The 23,252-nt window shown below is 37.9% G+C and overlaps 1 pseudogene; it reads right to left on the bottom strand.

Annotated features, from left to right (window-relative positions):
• LOC138069460 (BRISC complex subunit Abraxas 2-like) overlaps nucleotides 1–22,920 on the bottom strand; it is a 114,842-nt pseudogene extending 91,922 nt beyond the window's left edge.
• Nucleotides 22,921–23,252: the final 332 nt, after the last annotated feature.

Below are 23,252 nucleotides of genomic sequence, written 5' to 3'. Positions count from 1 at the left end.
ACTCATCTCTCAACTATACCACAAGCTACTTGAGGACAATGATTATGTCTTACATTTTGCAAATGTCAAAACACAAAGAATAAAATGAGAAATGATATAAGCCGTAAGTACTATGAATAAGAGCAGCAGAGCAATGAAAAGAATTTCTGAACCAGCAGGGAGTTGTTTTTGTTGTTGTTGCTTTTTATCCTTATATGGAAATACATTCAGTGAAACAAACCTCAAAGCACAGCTCTCAAACTTGGAGCATCATGATCACTGAGGACGGTGTGTAACTACAGGTCACCAAGCCTGTCCTTCAGGGATTCTGGGGTGAGGCTTTGGCATTTATATTTTTACCAAATCAATGAGGTGGTTCTGTTTCTGAAAGTGAAGGGCAATCTTTTGAGAAATACTGCTCTAGGGATAAATGATGAAACTAGTTGTCCTATGATGCAGGACTGAGCAGGAAGAAGAAAAATCAGACTTTAGCCAGGCTCTCAGATACTCTCCACTTCTGGTAAGTTATGATATGGAACTTTGGACTGTCAAACTCTCCAACTCATCCTAACTATGAAGTCTTCAGTTCCTCACTTGACAATCTGACCTTAAACTTGCTTGTTCTAGTAAGACTTATACACACATATTCATGCTTTTAAATCAACAAAATATTATGAGCTAGAATTTCTTTACTCTCCCTATTTTAATGGTGAAGTAACTAAAGCACAGAGGGTTAATGAACTTGCTAAGGCCATAGACCAAGTATATAGCGTTGATCCTCAAAGTCAGGCAACCTGGCTGCAGAGTCTGCACACTTAACCACTATAAAACCACCAAGGTGCACTGCCTCATGGACTCTACATTTTGGATATACTGACTGCATTCCTTTCCCAGCTGCTAGTATCATTAAAATCAAAGAATAAGTATTCAACACCTACTTTGTATGAGATGTCATGGTAAGTGCTAGGCATACAATGCAGAATAAAACTCCATCCATTCCTACCTTTAAGAAACCTGCATTATAATGGAGAATCCAGGGAAGTATACTAACATATAACCAAATGTGTTGATAAGCATTATAATAGGAATAAGATCAGGACATAACAGGAGGACACAGGAAGGGAACCTATCTTAGTCTTGGGAACTAGAAAGACTTCCCAGAGGAAATGTCATTTAATCTGACATCTGAGAGAGTTACTGTATGCAAGTTAAAGTGATGGGCTCATGGTGTTTGTGGTGTTTAGAAGAGAATGGTCGTTAGAGAATGTTACCGTCAAAGGCAGGACATGTGCAAAAATACAAGATAAAAGAAAATGTGTTGCATTCTAGGAACTTTAAGTAGCTCATTGTCACTGTAGAATAAAAAGAGATAAATGGTAACAGGCAGATGAAGGAGGAAAGCTTTCAAATATGTTTTCTTGATTTCTTTCTTTCACTGGTGACTTTAAGAGATCTACTCAAACTCTTCATCACTCTCTGTGTTCAGTGATTTAGTTTGAAGGTTTCTTGACCCATGAAATAGAATAAATCAGATCCTAGTGGCTTAGTGGAGCTCACCTTAAATCCTTTCATTGAAATTAAGATGTGCTGATGATTAATTAATCTAATAAATGCATTTCTGAGCATACCAGGCATATAACTGAACATAATCCTCTTCAGGTACCAAAAATATAAAAGAGAATTCAGAACTCTATGTGTAAATATATCCAATAAATCAAAGCTTAATCTAATACTTGAATACTTTTTGAAAGTTGGTAAACACTTCTAATTTATAGTTAGGGACCTTCATTTTCAATCTTCATTAACAAGTACAGGGCAATTAAAATGGATCACTATATTAATAAAACAGAATTATTATGTGTTATTTATACAGGACAGCAATAAAATCAGACCAAGAAGATTAACCACTCTAACATGCTGTAATTGATGTCAAAGTAATGCCCTACTTTGAAACCAGATTCTGTCTTAAACAATGAAGTAGTACAAATATTTGAAACAGCAGGGGGGGGGGGTAGAAAGTTTAAAAGCCAGCTTCATGTTGAATATTGAAAATCCTTTGACCAATATTAAGGAGAGACCACTTGAGGAATATAATCTGAGACAAAGGAAGGCTTATATCAGCTCATCCTTTCTCTCTTAATCTTCCATATTTAGTCAATGTCGTTTCAAAAAGTACCTTCACAAGAGCAAGCAAGGTAGTGTTTCAAATGTCCTCTAACTACTGCTGATGTTCTGGTTGGCCCTGACACTCTGAGACACTAAAAATCAAACTTCAGTTTGACTCTTTGTGACCCTGTGGACCTTAGCGCACCAGGCTCCTCTATTCATGGGATTTCCCAGGTAAGAATGCTGGCGTGGGTAGCCATTGCTTTCTCCAGGGGCATCTTCCTGAGCCAGAGATTAAAAGCAGATCTCCTGCACTACAGGCAGATTCTTTACCACCTGAGCCACCAGGGAAGACTTCAGCCAATATCAGTTTAGTTCAGTCACTCAGTCCTGTCTGACTCTGCGACCCCATGGACTGCAGAACACCAGGGTTCCCTGTCCATCACCAGCTCCTGGAGCTTACCCAAACTCATGTCCATTGAGTCAGTGATGCCATCCAACCATCTCATCCTCTGTCATCCCCTTCTCCCACATTCAATCTTTCCCAGCATCAGGGTCTTTTCTGGTAAGTCAGTTTGCATCAGATGGTGAAAGTATTGGAGTTTCAGCTTCAGAATTTTCACGACTAATTTCCTTTAGAATAGACAGGTTGGATCTCCTTGCAGTCCAAGGGACTCTCAAGAGTCTTCTCCAAAGCCACAGTTCAAAAGCATCAATTCTTCAGTGCTCAGCCTTCTTTATAATCCAACTCTTACATCCATACATGACCACTGGAAAAACCATAACCTTGACTAGATGTACCTTTGTTGGCAAAGTAATGTCTCTGCTTTTTAATATGCTGTCTAGGTTGGTCATAGCTTTTCATCCAAGGAGAAAGTGTCTTTTAATTTCATGGCTGCAATCACCATCTTCAGTGATTTTGGAGCCCCCCAAAATAGTCTCTCACTGTTTCCATTGTTCCCCTATCCATTAGTCATGAACTGATGGGACTGGAAGCCACGATCTTAGCTTACTGAATATTGAGTTTTAAGCCAACTTTTCACTCTCTTATTTCACTTTCATCAAGAGCCTTTTTAGTTCTTTGTTTTCTGTCATAAGGGTGGTGTCATCTGTGTATCTGAAGTCATTGATATTTTAACCGGCAATCTAGATTCCAGCTTGTGCTTCACCCAGCCTGACATTTCAAATGATGTACTCTGCATGTAAGTTAAATAAGCAGGGTGAAAAAATGTAGCCTTGACATACTCCTTTCCTGATTTGGAACCAGTCTATAGTTCCATGTCCATTTCTAACTGTTGCTTCTTGACTTGCATACAGATTTCTCAAGAGGCAGATCAGGTGGTCTGGTATTCCCATCTCTTTAAAAATTTTCCACAGTTTTTGGTGATTCAAATAGTTAAAGGCTTTGGCATAGTTACTAAGCAGAAATAGATGTTTTTCTGGAACACTTGTGCTTTTTTGGTGATCCAATGGATGTTGACAGTTTGATCTCTGGTTCCTCTGCTTTTTCTAAATCCAGCTTAAACATCTGGAAGTTCATGGTTCACATCCTGTTGAAGCCTGGCTTGGAGAATTTTGAGCATTACTTTGCTAGTGTGTGAGATGAGTGCAATTGTGCAGTAATTTGAGCATTCTTTGGCATTGCCTTTTTGGGGGATTGGAATGAAAAGTGATCTTTTCCAGTTCTGTGGCCAGTGCTGAGTTTTCCAAATTTGCTGGCATATTTAGTACGCCACTTTCACAGGATCATCTTTTAGGATTTGAAATAGCTCAATGGGAATTCCATCAGTTCCCCTAGCTTTGTTCATAATGATGCTTCCTAAGGCCCACTTCACTTTGCATTCCAGGATGTCTAGCTCTAAGTGAGTGATCACACCATCATGGTTATCTGGGTCATGAAGATCTATTTGGTATAATTCTTCTGTGAAATCTTGCCACCTCTTCTTAATATCTTCTGCTTCTGTTAGGTCTATACCATTTCTGTCCTTTATTGAGCCCAATTTGCATGAAATGTTCCCTTGGTATCTCTAAAATTCTTGAAGAGATCTCTAGTCTTTCCCATTCTATTGTTTTGCTCTTTCTTTGCATTGATCACTGAGGAAGGCTTTCTTATCTCTTCTTGCTATTCTTTGGAACTCTGCATTCAAATGGGTATATCTTTCCTTTTCTCCTTTGCCTTTCACTTCTCTTCTTTTCTCAACTATTTGTAAGGCCTCCTCAGACAACCATTTTGCCTTTTTGCATTTCTTTTTCTTGGGGAGTGCCTTGATCACTGCCTCCCGTACAATGCCACAAACCTCCATCCATAGTTCTTCAGGCACTCTGTCTATCAGATCTAATCCCTTGAATCTATTTGTCACTTCTACTGTATAACTGTAAGGGATTTGATTTAGGTCATACCTCAATAGTCCAGTGGTTTTCCCTACTTTCTTCAATTTCAGTCTGAGTTTGGCAATGAGTTCATGATCTGAGCCACAGTAGCTCCTGGTCTTGTTTTTACTGATGGTATAGAGTTTCTCCATCTTTGGCTGCAAAGAATATAATCAATCTGATTTCTGGTGTTGACCATCTGGTGTTGTCCATGTGTAGTCTTCTCTTGTTGGAACAGGATGTTCGCTGTGACCAGTGCCTTCTCTGGCAAAATTCTGTTATCCTTTGACCTACTATTTTTGTACTCCAAGTCCAAATTTGCCTGTTACTTCAGGTATCTCTTTACTTCCTACTTTTGCATTCCAATCCCCTATAATGGAAAGGATATCTTTTTTGGGTATTAGTTCTAGAAGACCTTGTAGGTCTTCATACAACCGTTCAACTTCAGCTTCTTCACCATTACTGGTTGAGACATAGACTTGGATTACTGTGATATTAAATGGTTTGTCTTGGAAATGAACAGAGATCATTCTGTTGATTTTGAGATTGCATCCAAGTACTGCATTTCCTACTCTTTTGCTAACTGTGAGGGTTACTCCATTTCTTCTAAGAGATTCTTGCCCACAGTAGTAGATATAATGGTCTTCTCAGCTAAATTCACCCATTCCAGTCCATTTTGGTTCACTGATTCCTAAAATGTCAGTGTTCACTCTTGCCATCTCCTGTTTGACCACTTCCAGTTTACCATGATTCATGGGCCTAACATTCCAGGTTCCTATACAATATTGTTCTTTACAGCATAGAACTTTACTTCTATCACCAGTCGCATCCATAACTGGGTGTTGTTTTTGCTTTGGCTCCATGTCTTCATTCTTTCTGGAGTTATTTCTCCTTTCTTGTCCTGTAGCATATTGGGCATGTACTGACCTGGGGAGTTCATCTTTCAATGTCCTATCATTTTTCCTTTTCATACTGTTCATGGGGTTCTCAAGGCAAGAATACTGAAGTGGTTTGCCATTCCCTTCTCCAGTGGACCACATTTTGTCAGACCTCTCCACCATGACCCGTCTGTCTTGGGTGGCCCTACATGGCATGGCTCATAGTTTCATTTAGTTGGACATGGCTGTGGTCCATGTGATCAGATGGATTAGTTTTCTGTGACTGTGGTTTTCATTCTGTTCACCCTCTGATGGATAAGGATAAGAGGCTTATGGAAGCTTCCTAATGGTAGAGACTGACTGAGGGGGAAACTGTGTCTTCTTCTGATGGGTGGGGCCATGCTCAGTAAATCTTTAATCCAATTTTCTTTTGATAGGTGGGGCTGTGTTCCTCCCTGTTGTTTGACCTGAAGCCAAACTATGGTGGAGTTCATGACCTCCTTCAAAAGCTCCCATGCATGCACTGCAGCACTCAGTGCCTCTGACCCTGCAACAGGCCACTGCTGACCCACACCTCTGCCAGAGACTCCTGGACACTCACGGGCAAGTCTGGGTCAGTCTCTTGTAGGGTCACTGCTCCTTTTCCTTTCTCCTGTGTCCTGGTGTACACAAGGTTTTGTTTGTGCCCTCCAAGAGTCTGTTTGCCCAGTCCTGTGTAAGTTCTGGTGGCTCTATGGTGGGGTTAATGGCAACCTCCTCTAAGAGGGCTTATGCCATACCCAGGTCTGCTGCACCCAGTGCCCCTGCACTGGCAGTAGGCCACTGCTGACCTGTACCTCCACAGGAGACAGTCAAACACAGTTCTGGCTCAGTCTCTGTGGGGTCTCTGGGTCCTGGTGCACACAAGGTTTGTTTGATCCCCCAAGCATATCCTTAGGGCATATGGTTTGATTATAAACTCGATTTTGCCCCTCCTACCATCTTGCTGGGGCTTCTCCTTTGCCCTTGGATGTGGGATGTCTTTTTTCTGTGGCATCCAACATTATATCAGCATATATAGAGATATCCAGTTCTTAAAAGAATTTCCACAATCAAAAAAATGGCTTTAAAAAAAAGCTAGTGCTAAAGAACAGGCTGGAATCTTTATCCTACTGTGTTTATCTGGACTAAAACTATAATGTATCTCTTTGAAATACAATTTTGAGAATAAATGAACAATATGGTTTACTGCAGTGTTTCTAAGCCCTGATTTTGAAAAATGCTTTTAGACTGTAATTTTTATTCTGGGGCCCCACCAAGAAGTGTGCTTCCATATATCAGGAGGAAGTGATAGCCTGAGATATAAATCTGTTGTGTCACTCTGGAGAATCAATTTCACCAAATAATTTTGGGAAAAAGTTTTGCTCTTTTTTTATACTTTGAGATTTTGTCACACCTACATACAACCAAAATTGCTTTTTGGGCATGAGCCTAGAAAGTAGAAATTTTTCTGGGCAGTAAGTGACTGTCAAATTTTGTCCTTTTGTGTTCTAAGCCAAAGATATTAACACTGCAGCTGAATTAGAGAGATTGAGTCTTCAGTGGAAAACAGAGCATTAATAGATTATGGTCTTTTCCTAGCATTCAAAGTTCATATTTTTTTCAGAACTGACATTTGCCATTCTTTTCTCCCAAGTCTCCTTTTTTATCACGCACACACAGACACCCCTTTGGGTCACCAAAAGTATCTCAATTTCATGTCACAAATGTATATATATATATTTATAAAATGCAGGACTTCCATTTTTCCCTTATTGTAGAACAACTAGAAATTCTGAAGTTAATGTGTGTGATATTAGGTGTATGTTCCTTTTCTGTTTTAAAAGTTAAATGTTATTTACAATAGACAGGGTTCAGAAGGGAAAATATGAAAGAAAAAAAATACTTCTCTGAATCTCAAATATTCTTATCTGCAAAATGTGGATAATACTTTCTATAAACTTTCACACAGTATGTGAGGCATGTAGGTACATTAAAATGTGTAGATCATAATACATGTCAAGTGAGCCCATCAATTAGAGAGACTGAGTCCTCAATGGAAAACAGATCATTGCCTGATCATACTCATTGCCTCATTTAGCCTTCTCATACATACATACATACATTTTTAATATAAAAATAAAAAATAATTCAGAAACATGTAGTCATATTCCCTTAAAAACTAATGCAAAAGACAGGAAGAACTTGACCATTATTACTAGTGACCAGCACAATGTCTGACAGTTTGCAAATATTAAAATAAATATGCTGAGTATTATGTTTTCCAACTGCAGTCTGGGGATATTAAGCCACGCCAGTTATTGTAGCTGTGCTGTACTAAAGAATTTAAAGTAAACAGTGTGGTATCATGGATATAGTAACTTCCAAAAGGAAGATGTTGGAATGATTTAAACTTAGAATCTAAGGAAGAGCTCACACAGCTGACACTCAGACTTCTGAGGATAGAGATACGTGCCTGGTGCATCATCAAGCTTAGCAGGAAAGAGAAAAAACTGCTAGGCTGAGAACTCTGAGGCAGTGGAGGAAATCCTTTCTTCCTCCAGCTCTTCAGCCTCCCTCTTGAATCCCATATTGGTGGTGGTTTAGTCGCTAAGTCATGTCCTACTCTTGCGACTCCATGGACTGTAACCTGCCAAGCTCCTCTGTCCATGGGATTTTCCAGACAAGAATACTGGAGTGGATTGCCATTTCTTTCTCCAGGGGATCTTCCCAACCCAGGAATTGAATCTGGGTGTCCTGCATTGCACGCAGATTCTTTACTGACTGAGCCATGAGGGAAGCCCAAATTCAGTTAGCCTAATACAGAGTCAGATACAAGCTGGCAGAGTAGCAACATGGTGAGCAGGGTTCCAGCACCAGCATCACAAAGCAGAATTTGGAAGTGTGGATTTGGAGCTGACACAGTAGTTCACATCTGGCTTCAATACACAAATGGTAGACTAAATGAAAGATAAGGCAACAAAAAAAGAGTAAGAATGAAGGAAAGAATCATTCATTTAGTCAGTGGCTAACTGGTTAAGAATTTAAGCTCCCTATAGATCATTCTAATAACTGAATCCCCAAAAACTAGATATAGGCTGAAATTTATGAATCACTAGGGAAGTTTGCTATTTAGAGAAATTTTATGGCAAATTGTTTTACAACACAAATAATCACTCACTAATTTAACCTGTGCATAAATAACCATTTTAATACATTTGGTTTGCTTGAGCAAATTGGAACTATATTGTAAAACATGAGATTCGTGAAAAAACCATCATTATAAAACCTCTAATACCTTTTGGCTTCCAGAGAACTTCAATATGTGATAATGGGCTATGTTGTGGTAGCACAATTTTAGTCTGGTAAAATGATAAAAAGGAATCTTCATTCCTACCTGGCCCAGCACTGAAGATGCAACAGAAGAGATTGACAGAAATTGATTGAATTGATAAAACAACCTTTTAAACTGTGAGGAATATTAAGAAAGAAAAGATATTTGTCTGTGTGTGTGTGTCAGAGTAATTGCACTGAAGCATCCTGAAACAGAAGGTATGATACCTCAAGAAGAATGGATTGTGGGACAGCATTTTGGTTCCTTTATTTTGCCTTACTGCCTACTCTCCTGTGCAGATCTTTGTTTTATCTTCCTTCACATCCATGACCATCAGGAATTTAAAACTTATGACACTAGCAACGTATGATCATAGATATGACATAATAAGTACAACTGGAAAGCAAAGTAGTAAGTCTTAGAGCATTCATTCTACCATTCCCCACTCCCTCTACAAAGGAAGAATAAGTAATTATATCCTTAAGAGAAAATGTTTGGAGAATATAATTTCTGGAGATAAGTGAAAATTATAAAGTAGTCAAGCAAGAACTCTACATTACATTGTACCCACTTCTGACTTCCACATTCTAAATCCACTGGGAAGTATACAAACTAAGACATGACTTTAGCTTTTCAACCTGATTACACATTTCCAGACAACATAGTTAGTTGCTCAGTCATGTCTGACTCTTTTGACCCCATGGACTGTAGCCCGCCAGGCTCCTCTATCCATGGAGTTTCCTCCAGGCAAGAATGCTGGAGTGGTATTTTTTTGCAGCACAAGAAATAATTAAATAATTGAGAAGGGCAAAAGTTGCAATACAAAGATAATTCAACAATTGAGCTGTAGCCTAAGTATATTACAGAAAAAATGTAGGAACAGTAAAGACAAAGAGAAAATCTAAAAAAATTTTCAGAAAGAATAATTGCCAAAAAGAAAGACAAAATAGATTGGCAGCAAACATCTCAAGAGCAAGACTAGGTGCAAAAGAGACAATGGAGCTATATTTTTAAATATTCAGAAGAAAGAAACTTTGAGTCTGAGCATTATAGCTAGCTAAATTCTCATTTTAAGTATGTCAATCTATATATACAAACCTTAAGAATATTTTGCACACAGAAATCACCATTGAAAACATTCTTGGAAAAATATAAAAAATCCAGGATCTTTCTAGGATGTGTGTGATAATTGGTAAAATTTACCATTACTTTATAAGTCAGTCAAAGCAACACCACTGAAATAAATTCAAACAATTTTTTACTATTCATAAAATTATAGATGATACCAACATGGCAGAGTAGTGGAAAGTGGATGGTATGGGGGAAATGAGAAGGAAATGAGTATATAGATCAGTCTTATTTGTAACAAAAATATAAACATTGTTAAACTGGAAAATCCCATGGACGGAGGAGTGCCAGGGTCCAGCCCTGGTGGATCCAGGGAATTCGAAGTGTGGACGGAGTCGGCGAGGAAAACTTATTTGTTTATTAATATAAGAATATAAGATTAGATTAGGAAGAAATAGTATAGTAGGAAAATTAAGTGGAGAAAGAAGGCTGAATAACTTGGATTACATGGAAGACCAATAAAATTCCAGACAAGGAATTTGCACCATCTACACTGGGCCACCGGCGCTCGCTTGAATATCTAAGGGTGTCTCGCCTTAGGCTCCCTTTCACGTGGGTCTTAACAGCCAGGGTAAGTAAGTAGACTTGGCGAGCCTCCACACCCCAGATGGGAATTCAGCCTGAAATTAAAGTAAAGAGGAGAGGGAGGGAAAGGAGAGAGAGAGAGAAGCACACAACACACACACACACACACACACACACACACACACACACGGGGGAAAGCAGTCCAGCAACTGGCTCCATCCTCTATTGTTCAGAAGGCCTTTTATACTTTTGATAAAACATGGAGATCAATGGGTAACACAAAGTTATGCAGCGTTAGCAGTCCAGACTCTTATCAAAACCAGGCTTTTCTCTCTGCATACCTAATTGTATACACAAGTCTTAGGTAATTTACATCATCTTCTGGCCAAAAGGGCCAATTAACATTTTACAGCCTTTTTTCTGATAAGGGTTTGTCGACCAGAAGACTTATTTGTGTTGATCTTCCCAAAGTCTGGTGCCATTCTCAGAAAGCACTAAATAAAGTTACATTCTTACATAGCAAGGACACAAGAGGAGTGCAGTGACATATAACAAAGAGAAAGGTAATTAACTCAAAAGTCTAGTGTTGCTAACATCAAAACTACTATATATCTTTTTCCTTATCCCGTTTACATTGATTAACATCCTCCCAGGTGCCTAAAAGATAAAGAATATGGAGGCCTGGCAGCAGTCATTGAGTCAACAGTGAAAACCCTCTACCAATATGATTTTTAACTCTTTAGAAAAGGCTCTGTATCTTTAAGATGCTTTTAAGCTTTGTGCCTCTCGCAGTTGGGGGGCTGTAAGCAATTCACAAGCTGTAAGAGGTCTGGGGGAACCTGTTAGACAAGCTAGAGAGTTATCAGAGAGGGTTTAAGCTGAAACATCCCTTTCAAATGCAGAAGACTAAAGCCCTGATTTGACTTTTTTCCAGAGAATGTCAGAAGAGTGGAAAAGCAGGCAGATTCTTATTTTTTGGGGAGTGGATGCTCAGGAAATTCCAGGGGGAAATCCTGAGGTCTGATTAGCCTTGCCATCAGAGCTCTGCCGCATGACCTTGTCACAGGTGGAATTCCTCACACTGGCTCCCGACAGAGGAGCCTGGTGGGCTGCAGTCCTTGGGGTCACGAGGAGTTGGACACGACTGAGCGATTTCACTTTCACTTTTCACTTTCATTCATTAGAGAAGGAAATGGCAACCCACTCCAGTGTTCTTGCCTGGAGAATCCCAGGGACGGGGGAGCCTGGTGGGCTTCCGTCTGTGGGGTCGCACAGAGTCAGACACTACTGAAGCAACTTAGCAGTAGCAGCAAACTTAGGATATTTAAAATGAAAAACTAATAACATATATATGAGATGTATTCTATGTAAGAATACAATTAGAATATGTAACATCCATGACAGCAGAAGAACTATAGAAGATATGCAAGAAAAGAGGAAAGAGGGAACAAATATATATGGTAAAAAGCCTGAATAAAACAACAATGAAAATACCTTAAGATTTTTAAATTCAACAGTCAAAAGCAGTTAATTATCATATTGAACAATACTAGTAACTACTATACATTACATATAAGGATTAAAACTTAAATGGCAAGAAAGTTAAAATTAAGAAGAAAGGAAAGCATATGCCACATATGAATCAAAACAAAGATTAGTTAAGCATTTTAATATCAGAAGTTAGACTATATATACATGAATATTATGCATGCACACATACGTACAAATACATAATAAAGAATGCAAAGTAATGTCAAAAGAAAAATCAATCAAAACAATATAGGACTCATACATATGTATGAACCTAACAACATAACCTTAAAAAGATATCACACACACACAAAAACCCACCACAAAGAGAAACTGGAAACTAAGAATTGCTTAGTTCATGTTGTTTTGTTTTGTTCTCATGGAGAAAAAAAATCAAATTGCATCTTTACAGAAATAAGTTACAAGTGGATTAAAAATCTAAATGTAGAGAAAAAAAGGTAATAGAAGAAATTTCAGAACATTTCTGTGACCTTTGGATGAAAGAACTTTTTAAGTTAAACCCTAACAGAAACTCCATAAAGTATATGGCAACAACAAAAATGTTTTTGACTACTTCAAATGAAACTTTGTGTTGAATGAAAGACAGTATAGGTAATGTCAACAAATGAGTGATATCCTAGGGACTAAAATGGTAAAACTAAAAACATATTAATACTGGAATATAAGTGGAATTCTAGAAAAAAAAATTAAAATCCAGTATAAGTACAGAGAATGAACAGACATAGGCCGATTTCAAGCTTTTCAGAAAAAGGCAAATTAAAATAAATGTAAAATGTAAATTTTTATCCACTAAAATTGACCTGGGCTTCCTAGGTGGCACAGTGGTAAAGAATCCACCTGCCAATGCAGGTGATGCAAAAAATGTGGGTTTGATCCCTGGGTCAGGAAGATCCTCTGGAGTAGGAAATGGCAACACACTTCAGTATCTTGCCTGGAAAATTTCATGGACAGCAGAGCCTGGTGAGCTACAGCCCATGGGGTTATAAAAAGTCAGCCACAACTGAGCATGCACACAAAATTGGCCCCCTTCCCCCAAAAGTACATCCAAGTGTTAGAGGGAAGGTAGAAAGCTTTGCATATTGCTGATTGAAATATTCTGGAACACTCCTCCTAGACACCACTTAGCGACTGAACAAACAGCAACAATCCCTCCTATAAATCTGAAAACTACAATAAATACAGTGTACAAAATGAGTCATTAATTCAACTCCCAGGAATATATACCCCAGATAATAGAATATATTTATTTTCCATGTTTTGCTGGTAACGATTGCATACTCTATCATGCCATCTTATAGCTGTAATGAATTAGAAGTTTACACTATAACTTGAGCATTTAAAAATAGAGTCAAAAAGTATATTGGTAGATGCAAGGGTCCAGGGATGGGGGAGTGGGGAGGAGGAATGGGTAGTTAGTGTTTAATGGGGACAGAGTCTCTCTAAGGTGAAAAATTTGAAAGATGGATGGTAGTGAGAGCTATACAACAATGTGAATGTATAGTGTCACCCAACTGTATAGTTAAATATGATTAAAATAGTATGCTTTATATTATGTGACTTTTATCAAAATAAAAAAAGTTAACAAATATATAACATTGAAACTTTATTAAAGTAGTGATTATATAACAAAATATCAATATTTATAAAATATAACAAAAATCAAAATATTTTTAAAATTTATGCACACAAAAACAACACTATAAAGGATAAATATTGAGTTGACCAAAAATTTCATTTGGATTTCTCCATAACACCTTATGGAAAAACCCTAATGAGCTTTTTTGCCAACCCAATGTACATCCAAGGCCTCAAAAAGATAAAAGATAAATGGTAAGTCCATTGGAAAGGATGACCATGGGAAAGGAGAAGAAAGGTAGTCAAATTAGTGAACTGATAGGAAAATAAAATGAAAGATTTCTTGCATGGACTGATGATGTGAGCAGGCCATAACAGAAGAGAAGTATTTATTTAATTTTCTGTATGTTTTCTAATCTGTTAAACAAAAGTAGAAAAAAATGGACTTTGTGGAGTTTGTGTCACATATTCTCATACATTTCTGGTGAAGGAAAAAGTAGGAGCATTTTTGACAAAAAAAATTAAAAACCCATTACTAAGTACTTTCTGATACTTTGAAATGTGGCCCCAAGTCATCTACTTAGCCAAAATTTAAGGACTTCCCTGGTAGCTCAGGTGGTGCTACTGGTAAAGAACCCGCCTGCCAATGCAGGAAGCACAAGAGATGTGGGTTTGATCCCTGGGTTGGGAATATACCCTGGAGAAGGGAATGGCAAACCACTTCAGTATTCTTGCCTGGAGAATCCCATGGACAGAGGAGCCTGGTGGGCTACACCCCATGGGGTTGCAAAGAGTTGGACACGACTGAGAGACTAACACAACCAAGAGTCAAGCCAGGCAGAATAATGGCTCAACACTGGAATCTGAGATACCCTAATGCCACTGTGGGGAAGCAGCAAAATGGGCTGGTTCTGAGAGAAAAAAAGAAAAACTTGAGTCCAAAATCCAGAGTTTCAAAACATGTGAAGAACATGAAAACGCCAATAACATTAGTAATAAAATAAAATGAACATAATACACACTTGAAGATTCTACAATGAATATGCTTAGAATCTCTCATAGACATATGATTGTTTGCCCCTCCTTGAAGAAGTATTTTAATTACTCACTCTGTTGAACTCAGATGTGGCTAAGTTACTTGCCAAACAAATAAAAGTAAGCAATAAAATCCCTCTGAGTGTTCCTGCTTGATGAACTCAGATCCATTTTCTACGGCTTCTATACAGTAATTCTGTTTTTTCCTTTAAGAGAAACAAAGCACATCTCTTTCTCATACATTATATCTTCTTGGATATTCTATAACAAATACCTGTATCTTCTTTGTCTTCTGTTCTACCAACTGAACATCCCCAACCTCATAGTTTTTCCTTTAGTGGCATAGAAGTCAAAGTTCTTACTATTGTGCTTACCTTATTTGTTTTTCCAAAATATTTTGTGTGGAAATATTAAAATTGAGGAATCAAACTTTACATTGTTGGGGAAAAAGCTATGTGAAATAATTATAAGCCTGGGACTACAACAGGCTTGTGGTACTGATTTTGGTACTTGGTACTCATTTTTCTCGTAACCATTTAAAGAAATATCATAAGAAATATGGCCCTAAAATCAGAACAAAGAAGCTGAAGTAGGGTGGTAAAAATATATTATTCTTAGTCAAAAATCTGGATAAAAATTCTATTTCTGCCCTTTATAGGTTGTTATTTAACCCTTATGACTCTTGGTTCACACGAGGATTCAAAATATTTTCTTCCATTATAGCTTATGGTGTAAGGAATTATATAAATAAACGAGTTCTGCTTCAGAATATTTGATAATAATGACAGAATATATCTCAAGAAAGCACTACAAAACTTTGAATCATGCATTTTGACAAAGTATTTAAGTTCAGCTCTTCCCAAAGTGTGAATTATATTCACCCAATAGCAGAGATTAGTTTTGAAAAGATATGTCTCAGCAGCAGTCATTTTAATCTAGCTCATTTGGATTATATCATGAGGCAAGCCAAAAAAAAAAAAAAAAAAAAAACTCCTCATCTATTATTTTTTTCCAGTTCTCATGTTTCTGTATGATGTACATAATTGAACGGGACTCATTGGAGAAGGAAATGGCAACCCACTCCAGTGTTCTTGCCTGGAGAATCCCAGGGACGGGGGAGCCTGGTGGGCTGCCGTCTATGGAATTGCACAGAGTCGGACACGACTGAAGCGACTTAGCAGCAGCAGCAGCAGCAGCAGTGATGGAAGGGATACAATATTTCATAAACTTAGTTGACAGTTTGCAATTGATGGGGAGGGTACCTCAATAAAAGGGAAATCTGGAGCTGGAAGTCAATAGAGGAAAAATGTGAGAAGCATAAAAACTCCATGTACGTAAGAAAATCACTGATTTTTATTGGAATCAGAAGAAAAATTATTATTCTAAGTATGAAAGTGTCATGTAGTATCTTGATCCATCTCGGCTACCTGAAAGTAATCTTTTAAAGACTGTTTAAATCTGTACAGAAAAACATGTCATGAATATCCACGGGAATGCAATAAAGCAGAGCATAAGGAGGCGCTCACATCTCCAAAATTCTGGGAGGAAAACACTGTTGCCCAAATGTGACAATCTGTGATTGAATCAGTCAGGCAGTCATCGATGTTTTGGCTTCAGAAATGGGTCATTCCTGTCACCCAGGAAGGCAGAAAGGGATTTTAGGTTGTCAAGTCAAAGAACAATTTCAAAGTCTCAGGTCCTTGAGCAAGCAGAATGTGATAACTTCCTGAATGCGAGACACATGATGACAAAGGAGAGAGACAGACACTTCCTCAGCCGTTAGACTGCCTCTGCAAATGGATCTTTTACTCAGCCTTAGAAACAACAGCAGCTGTGGGCTGCCCTTTTCTTCAAGAAAGAAAAAGAAAGTGGCCGTAACAGCTGTCACTGCCAGAAAGAGGATATGGAGAATTCAAAACAGAATGAATAGGTATTGGCACTACAATAAAGATGTAGAGAATTAATAATGCACCAGGCAACTTCTCTCGATCTCCTTAGCCTTCCATCAAAAGCAACTGGACTAATTAAATCAAGCCAAGTATTTCAATTGACAAATAAAAGACAGGTCTAGCAATGAATTCTTCCCTCTGTTTGATATGATTAGTGTTGCATTATACAACAGAAGGCCACTTGGTAAGTGGTTAAACTATGATACATTTAACATATATGAAAGAATTCTGTCATGTTGCAATGATGTGTTTAAAGCTTGACCACACAGTGTTGAGTTAGCTTTGATAATGCCCTGCTGAAGGCCATCTGTGAGAAAATAGTAAAATAGTTTTATCCAGCATGTAGTCAGCCCTGCTATTATCAACACTGAGGCAAGATGTTAGAGCATCTTTGCTCAATTTCAGATCAAAGAAACCATCCTGACTTACATTTCTATACATTTCTTAAAAAAATGCTTAACAAATTCTGTTGACATAAATGTTCAAGTAAATATTATTATTATTACTATTATTCTTTCACTGATCCTCGTGCGTGTGTGTGCTCAGTCACGCCCAACTCTTTGTGACCCCATGGACTGTAATCTCTGTTCATGGGATTTCCCAAGTAAGAATACTGGAGAGGGTTGTCATTTCCTCCTACAGGAGGTCTTTCTGATTCAGGGATCAAGCCCACGTCTCTTGCATCTCCTGCATTGGCCGGGTGGATTCTTTACCACTGCACCATCTGGGAAGCCCATAGTAGCTCATACTTTTATTAAAAAAATTATTCTACCAGTTTTCTCAATTTTGTACCTCCACTCTAATTTTTAAAACAAATTTGCCATCTTCAGCATATTCATGTTACATGGAATGCAACATATATTACCATAAAAACATTAAGAAAGGACCACAAACACCCAAAACTTCTCAAATCTAACAAAGCTTCGCTGTTGAGCAATGGAATTGTAAGAGTTAATGCAAGACTGGCAAATTAATGTGTTATCCTTAACAAATGAGTTTAGAGACTAGGGAATACTTTTTTAAAAATGTAATGAATGTTACAGCAAAAGAGAAAGAGATGTTATTATAGAATGTATACAAGTACCATTACCACAAATACAGACATACGTGAGAATCTATTTCTAAGCAATGCTTCCTTTTAATGATGTCCATTTCCACAAGACCTTTCACTTTCAGCTGAACCCTTTCCAAATTTGCATTTGTCATTAAGGGTTCTCTTTTTTTCTAAATTCATTTTGAAAAGCTAAAGATGGCCAACCTAATTAGTCTACAGGGTAATAACTTCTCACACATAAGAAAAATATTCGTATTTTCAGGCTCACACAGAAGAAAAATTATTTAAATGAAAAGTACATGGTAAATTTAGTGTAAAAGAAACTTTGAAAAAAGAATTTTGATTAACCAAGGCTTGCATTCAAATAATTAGGAATAAACCATTGCACACTGGAGACTGGAAAGTTGAAACAAGAGCATGCAACCTTCTTCAATATATTGTACATCTCTCATTACATTATCCAGTGTTTAACACTTAATAAAACAGAGCATCAATACATACAACAGTACTTTTGTCTCCCAGACCATAACAATTTTGCATTCGCAAAACAGCAAGAAACATTAAGATTGGTATGACAGACTAGATTTTAAAACATCCAAGTCTTTGTATCATTGTGTGGCTATTGTTAATGGAGGTCGAGGCAGGCCACCTCCAAAGGTACTGCAAAATTCATCAGGGATATGCCTACTTGCTATATATTTCTAAGCTTTTTCCCAGAAAACTTCTGTGTCTTCAGTGCTCCTTCTAATTTTAAATTGAAACAATATACCTGACCTAGTTTATAAAGCAAAGGACTTGAATTCAACTAAGCAGAAGTTCCCAATAGCATCACCTACCACCTTGCCATGAGCTGAGCAGATCCTCCTCTAGCCCAGCTTGTTATCTGAAGTCTTCTTTCCAGGTGTTAGCTCAGTCAGGTAGAGTGGTCAGTGTTTTCCAAGAATAAGGCTTATTTCTGAGTTTTCAAGTTCACATTTGATTATAAGGTTGGCACTCCTAACAGTCTTCCTCTTACTCATTCTCCCTTCCTGTGCAAAAGACCATTGGTAGCACAGCCAGGCTAATGTTGAAGAGAACTGTTCTTGAAAATTCTTAAGTCTAGGAAAAATTATTAGGAAACTTACTCCATAAATATTGACAAAATCCATTAATGATTTGTGTCATTTGCTAAATAAAATTCCAAGATTGCCTGCATTATTTGGTTTATTCCATTTGAATGATTTTTGTGGGGAGGATTTATAAATCAAAGACAAAAATTATATTTTAAGTATACTAGTATTTCTACAATATCTTTAAAGAATTAAAAGACATGATCAACTTTTACAGAAGTGTTTGTATATGTATAAAATGCATATTTATACATGTATCAAGTTCTAATTTTAAGGTGATTTGTATTATTATTTTTGTCCTCATTTGGATCATGAGTTTTGATTCAATTTCTAAAACTAGCTAAACTCCTGCATTATACCTTCTTATTATTGGTTGCCAAGATGATACTTTAAATTTTCTTCAGTTGAATATCATGATTCAAGTTTATCTAGCTAAAGATTTATAATTATTCCAGGAAGGAGTCAGTGAAACTACCTACCTTGCCAGGGAAAAAAATTCAAATTTGATTACTTACTTTTATTTTTTATGCTAGAGAGCATCTGAATCTTCCCTTTAGATGATTTTGGAATCACTATTTAGCTGAACCTTTTCATTATTTAGATGAATGATTCATTTAGATGAATCTGGAATCACTGCTTTCCAGAGCAAACTGCCAAGACCCTCCCATTATCATTCACCTTTCTAAACACTTCCATATCATCTCTCCTGTGTGCAATTTACCAGGATTACAGAACAAACCAATTTACTCTCTGATGCTTTACAGTATCTTTACAGTATATTTCACTTTGGTCTCCCTTTTATACAATAGTTATATATATAGATAGATCAAATAAAATATCTACAAAAGGCTGCTTTTACAAGAGAAACTTTGACTATACAAATTTACACTGTAAAGTCTGTGCACTCTCTCTTATATCTACATCTGTATATATCTAGATACATAGATAAAGGATAAATAGATGCTCTCTTACCTTTACTTTATGTAAGTCAAACTGCCTGTACTGCAGCCCTGTGTTTACTTGACTATCTTTAAGGTAATTTAGGTTATTTTGTCTGTGCATATGTGTGTGTGTCTCTTTCTGTTCTTGTAGCACAATTCCTTTAAGTTCATGGCTTAACAAATAAAACACCCCATCATTTAAACCGGCTCTAACAATTTATATTACCTAGATAAGGATGTGGTGAAAACACTATTACATAGTCAGTCACGGTTTCAGTGGGAGCTAAATAATAAATTCTCATATTCTCTATTTCCTAATATTTTACCCTTCCTTATTGGGAAGTTACTGGCAGGTAGGAGATGAATGATATATATTTGATAAGAAGAAACTGAATACTCTCAATTTTCTAAAATATAACTTTACCTTTTTTTCGTTAATGTTGAACTAAATCTTTTCATCATTTACTAGTTCACCCAGAATTATGGTCTCGTGGGACTTCACTTTCACTTTTCACTTTCATGCATTGGAGAAGGAAATGGCAACCCACTCCAGTGTTCTTGCCTGGAGAATTCCAGGAACGAGGGAGCCTGGTGGGCTGCTGTCTATGGGGTTGCACAGAGTCGGAGACAACTGAAGCAACTTAGCAGCGGCAGTAGCTTACATGTTTTTCTCTTACGATGAGTGTAAGGCTGGTTTCATTTCATTTTGTTTTTGTATTAACTTCATTATAGAATTGTTAACCTCATATAAAGACTGATTTTGTAATTTAAACTCTTCTACTCTCCTGAAGGAAATGTTGGAGAAGGAAATGGCAACCAATTCCAGTATTCTTGCCTGGGAAATCCAAGATAGGGAAACCTGTCTATGGGGGTTGCAAAGAGTCTGACACGACTTGGCAACTAAACAGCAACACCACCACTGTTCTGAGACTTTAACTCTCACCTATTTTATCAATTGTTTCTAATCAACTAACAAGTTTTTTCATTAAATATTTAAATTAGAAAGCACCATAGTTCAGTTCAGTTCAGTTCAGTTCACTTGCTCAGTCATGTCCAAATTTTTGTAACCCCAAGAATTGCAGCACACCAGGCCTCCCTGTCCATCACCAATTCCCTGAGTTCAAGCAAACTCATGTCCATCGAGTTGGTGATCCCATCCAGCCATCTCATCCTCTGTTGTCCCCTTATCCTCCTGCCCACAATCCCTCTCAGCATCAGAGTCTTTTTCAAGGAGTCAACTCTTTGCATGAGGTGGCCAAAGTATTGGAGTTTCAGTTTTAGCATCAGTCCTTCCAAAGAAATCCCAGGACTGATCTCCTTCAGAATGGACTGGTTGGATCTCCTTGCAGTCCAAGGGACTCTCAAGACTCTTCTCCTACACCACAGTTCAAAACCATCAGTTCTTCGGTGCTCAGCTTTCTTCACAGTCCAACTCTCACATCCATACATGACCACTGGAAAAACCATAGCCTCGACTAGACGGACCTTTTTTGACAAAGTAATGTGTCTGCTTTTCAATATGCTATCTAGGTTGGTCCTAACTTTCCTTCCAAGGAGCAAGTGTCTTTTAATTTCATGGCTGGAGTCACCATCTGCAGTGATTTTGGAGCCCCCAAAGATAAAGTCTACACTGTTTCCACTGTTTCCCCATCTCTTTGCCATGAAGTGATGGGACCAGATGCCACAATCTTCGTTTTCTGAACGTTGAGCTTTAAGCCAACTTTTTCACTCTCCTCTTTCACTTTCATCAAGAGGCTCTTTAGTTCCTCTTCACTTTCTGCCATAAGGCTGGTGTTGTCTGCATATCTGAGGTTATTGATATTTCTCCTAGAAGTCTTGATTCCAGCCTGGGCTTCTTCCAACCCAGCGTTTCTCATGATGTGCTCTGCATATAATTTAAATAAGCAGGGTGACAATATACAGCCTTGATGTACTCCTTTTCCTATTTGGAACCAGTGTGTTGTTCCATGTCCAGTTCTAACTGTTGCTTCCTGACATGCATATAGGTTTCTCAAGAGGCAGGTCAGGTGGTCTGGTATTCCCATCTCTCTCAGAATTTTCCACAGTTTATTGGGATCCACAAGTCAAAGGTTTTGGCCTAGTCAATAAAGCAGAAATAGATGTTTTTCTGGAACTCTCTTGCTTTTTCCATGATCCAGCGGATGTTGTCAATAAGTCACTTATTATTACACACACCAAACTTTACACAACAGTAACCATCAAAATAGTATTTTAAAAAACAGAACAGAGCGAGGATTTATTCTTCTCCCACTTTGTTCTGTACTCCACTTTGCCTTTGTACCCACATCTTCTCCTCTCCCAGAGAAAACAGTCTCCTCCTGCTTGGGGATGCTATTTCCCCTCCCATTCCACTTGGGTACAGTGCTCTTCTTCCTTCTAAGGAATTGGAATTCAGTGCATTTTCTTTTTGTTCTTTTCTTAACCTCACTGCTAGTGGTTCCTTCCCATCCAGTAGTCACTTTGCAGTACTTACATTACTTGAGCTTGTTCTGTGAGTGAAGTGAAAAGTCATTTAGTCGTGTCTGACTCTTTGTGATCCCATGGACTGTCGCCCATCAAGCTCCTCTGTCCATGGAATTCTCCAGCAAGAATACTGGAGTGGGTTGCCATGCCCTTCTCCAAGGAATCTTCCAGATCCAGGGATTGAGCTTGGATCTCCTGCATTGCAAGGGGATTCTTTACCATCTGAGCCACTAGAGAAGCCATTAAACTTGTTCTAGCTCATTATTTTTAGTTAACCTATTAACTAAATCCATATAGTTAAAATATTATCTTTCCTCAGTTTTTCCCAACCCTTCACTCTCCTCAACGTTCTTCTACTTTGAGAGCTACTTGTCAGTTTAAACTTTGTTGCCAAGAGTTCTTAAAGGCTGGAATTTTCCTGGATTCTCTTTAGGGAACTCATGTCTCTTCATTCTACATTCCCATGGATGTTCTTTTCTAACCTCACTGCTTCCTGTGCCAACTCAATGTGGTGATTCTCCAGGCTCATTCTATCATTATTTGTTCCAAGTTCCTAAATATAATTCTGATTCTCACAGTTCACTGCTTAAAGTTCATCAAAGATTCTTCATTTCCCTCAAACTAAAAGTCAAACTTACTAGCATACATTATAAATTTACACCGTTTCCCTCAAACCGTATCCCTTACTGTCTCATTTCCATTTCCCTCTTTCTTACCGAATTCAATAGTTTCCTGAGCTCTCCCAGCTCCATGTCACTCGTGATAAAAGTTGCTCTTCTAGACTTTGTCCTACAATGAGTCCACACCTGTTTGAGTCCACACTTCACATCGATGCCTCCTATCACATGTATCTTAGTGCACGTGGCATTTACCCCTAGGCACATTTCCTCTCCTCTGTGGTCAGACTAGTTGCCACCTTACCTTTGTTCCCATTGCACCCTGAACTTTACCAATTCAGCATTATAAGGAAATGCAGGTTTCTTACTTATATCTCCCTCTATATCATATGCTCCTGGAGGATGGAATTCATGTTTGCCAAGGTTGTGGTTCATCTCTGTGAACAGCACAGTGCAGTACAAGGGCTTAATATGTCTTGCTGAAGAAATGAATTTGCAAGAAACTGTATCGTCGTTTTTCTGAGACTAACTGTAACTCAAGAGTTTAATACTGATCAATATTCTATAAACCATTTTGGGTGAAGCCATTCCCATGAAAC

The sequence above is a fragment of the Capricornis sumatraensis genome, chromosome 2 (genome assembly GCF_032405125.1).
Source record: "Capricornis sumatraensis isolate serow.1 chromosome 2, serow.2, whole genome shotgun sequence".
Taxonomy (NCBI): domain Eukaryota; kingdom Metazoa; phylum Chordata; class Mammalia; order Artiodactyla; family Bovidae; genus Capricornis; species Capricornis sumatraensis.
This window is presented reverse-complemented; position numbering and strand designations above follow the sequence as displayed.